Raw genomic sequence first — 3,441 nt, 5'->3', positions numbered from 1 at the left:
CATACTTATTGATTTTATTTCTTAATGCAGGCTTTCTTGCAATCAGATTGCTCTTATTGTACGTCAGTGCAAATAAGCAATAATATTGATACAATTGTTGACAATTGTGACGCCGAACGCCTAGGTTCTAATCCTGGCGTGAACATCAGAACAATTTTCTGCGGTGGTTACACTCTTACTAATGCTGGCTACAATTGAGAGGTATCTTGCCATGCTAAAACTTCTCTACCAAGTGATATCGCTATGCGGCACGTCGTTCGGACTCGGCATAAAAAAGGAGGCCCCTTACCATTGAGCACACTCATTAATATGAGAGAAGTATCTCGTGTTTCTTAATGGAATGTTCATGGGAAATTTAGTAGTTGTTGCATATGTTGGTGCTATTACGCCTATTTTAAAAATGTCGCCATGTTAAGCCAATAATAAAAGCAATGCAATTTTGCCCATAAAATTTCTCACATATCAACGAGTGCTCTCCGATTCCAGTTCAAGCTCAATGATAGGATAGGTTGAAAAGAGGGTGCGGATATTAATCCGCCCCATGCCACTATAGGCATACACCTAAGCCAGTATTAGGCTTGTTGTGCGCTCTAAATACTATAAAGTAACCCCGAAAAAGAAAATCTAAGTTAGGAATTTCGTGCTATTTACAAAATCCTTAATTGTTTTCCACAACACGTCCCTAAGTTGGTTCATGTCTAGTATTGTGTCTTTAACTAAGTACCGGTGTCTGTTAGCTGCGAAAGCCGGACAATCACAAAGGAAATGCTCCAACGTCTCATCGTCTCCCCCACATGCCCTTCACATGTCATTACTTGCCGCATTAATTTTGAATAATTGAGCTCGTAGTCCTATGTTTCCCGTAAAGATCCCGATAGCTATACTGACCACTTTTCTACATTTTTCAGTAATAGCCTCATCTTTCCACGATCCGGATCTCTCCATAGAATTTTCGCCGTCCTATCGACAGTTTCGCTGTTCCACAGTGTGTTAACCGAAAGTCTTCGGGTTAACCAAGTTTATTGAAGGCAATCCTCTGGCCTTCACTGTAAAATCGTCGGCTTTCTTCACTCACTCCGTTATGGCCCGGTACCCAATCGATGCCGATGGTGCCATCCTCAGAGAAGGAGTTAATCTCCTTCTTACACTGCAAGACTGTTCGTGACCTTGCTGTCCTGGTTCTTATTGTCCTGATGGCCAGGTTACTGTCCGTTAAGATGTTCAAACTCGACGTCTTCGCGTTAAGACCACACCACTTCACGCTTCCGTAATCGACCGGATCTCAACCTGCAGAACCGAATTATGGCCAGGCAGTCGAAAACAGATCTAAGTCCCTGGGTTCTCAATGTAGACCCCCAGGCGCACTCTGTCCTATTGCTTTGATCCATCCCTAAAGCATGATCTCCCAGATGGCAACACCAGTGTATAGACGTTCTCGTCCATTGTGATACCACAGGAACAGAAGAAGGAGAAGATATTATATTTGGTTGCCCAAAAAGTAATTGCGGATTTTTCATATAGTCGGCGTTGACAAATTTTTTCACAGCTTGTGACTCTGTAATTGCATTGTAATTGCATTATATTGGGTTTTTGTGTTTAGAAATACGTTCTCCAAGGAGAAATTGGCTGCCTTGCTGTCTGAGAGGATATTTATGCCAATGGTTGTTATGACATTATATCTTAGCCATTCCACCACTTCCTTAATTGCAAAAATATACGCGTGATACACACTGCAGTGGTCGGGTTACCTCTTTGATTTGACCAGTTATAGATCTTTAGAGTACACCCCAAAGCCCACATGGTCGTCTAGTTTGGAAACATACGTGTAGAAGTCTATATAACGTCTATTACCAGTGATATCGTAGTTCCAATCAGTTCTAACAGGAATAGTGGTACAGTACTTTTTAATCCACATTTTTTTTGTAATCAACACTGCCTGTAACATTGGACATTGTATCAAGGATAACACAGTGTCCGTAGCCGCTACATGACCAAAGAGAAAGCTCCCTTAACCTCATGGCAGTGGTTGCAGCAATTTGTCTTGCCTTTCCAAAATGTTGGGTTTGATTTTCAATTTCCTGTCCAACAAAACACCCAGGTATTTTGCTTTCTCTGTAAATGGAACATTCTCTCCTGCCAAGAAGACAGGTGCCAAGGTAGGTAACTTGTATATTCTGCGGAAAAGAACTACTTCTGACTTACACGTATTTACGCCTTGACCACTTTCGGTAGCCCACTTCGTTGTTGCACGTAGAGCTTCCTGAAGAATGCTTCTAAAAGTGCTGGGAAACTTTCCCCTAACCGAAATTGCCACGTCATCAGCATACGCGACCACTTTTACGCCTTGTTCTTCCAGAGACAATAATATATTGTTAATACACAAGCGACTCATTCAGGGCCTTCGTGACCCACTTGACCATTATGTCCATATCCTCCACTTTCATTTCTGGGCTAGAAGGCATAGGGGTGCAGAATGTGTGCCGAAATTTATGTCAATCCGCCTTTCTTCTGTTTCTTCTGTAGTATTTGCTCCAAGGATGAAGCTAATATAAAGATGATCAGAGAAGCTGTGGTTATCCAATACTTCTCAATCGCATATTCTAGCGCTTATGAGACTTGTTTATTTCAAGGCTGGCAACTACTAAATCTTCCGTGGTTAGCAACGGAAGAAGAAAAAACATTAAAACTACTCTTTGCAAGAAACCAGGCTCTGTGTCTCGCATTCCCCGTACCCTTGAATAGTTTCAATCCCGGAATTCTTAGTCCACGAACCATTCCTCCACACACCCTTGGCTCCTGGATAAGAACCATGTAAAATCCCCCTGCCATCAGGAGGACCTTTACTGCTGCCGAAGCGGCCTTACAATGGTGGAGATTTATCTGCAGAAACCGGACCATAGTAAGGATTTAGAACTTCCACCACTGTTGCGTTAGCCTCGTCTTCTGATTCCGCCCAGCTTGTTGGGACCCGTATCGATGCCTTCTCCTCCTGTCCCGATCGTGGCAGGGGGATTTTTGTCTCCTACAATCCGCCCGACTTTAGTGATGTGGTCGATAGTTCCTCAGGCAAGTGTTCAGCAACAACTGCTGAGACGTTGCCTTTTCAAATGAGCGTTGATTCCTGAAGGCAATTAGTCTGTATCTGCCCTGATACCAGCCTGCGTCGTCACAAACTGGAGGAGGCCCAGGAAATTCCGCAAGAACATGGGAGTATACTAATGACAGTCCATTATTTTACACACACCTTATTTTAATTTTAAGCTGAATATTCTGTTCAGCTTTTCAAGCGGAATGCTGTTAAACTCCATATAAAGGGTGATTTTTTTGAGGTTAGGATTTTCATGCATTAGTATTTGACAGATCACGTGGGATTTCAGACATGGTGTCAAAGAGAAAGATGCTCAGTATGCTTTGACATTTCATCATGAATAGACTTACTAA

The sequence above is a fragment of the Stomoxys calcitrans genome, chromosome 4 (genome assembly GCF_963082655.1).
Source record: "Stomoxys calcitrans chromosome 4, idStoCalc2.1, whole genome shotgun sequence".
NCBI classification, from domain to species: domain Eukaryota; kingdom Metazoa; phylum Arthropoda; class Insecta; order Diptera; family Muscidae; genus Stomoxys; species Stomoxys calcitrans.
The sequence above is the reverse complement of the archived record's forward strand: the minus strand, read 5'-3'. Positions refer to the sequence as shown.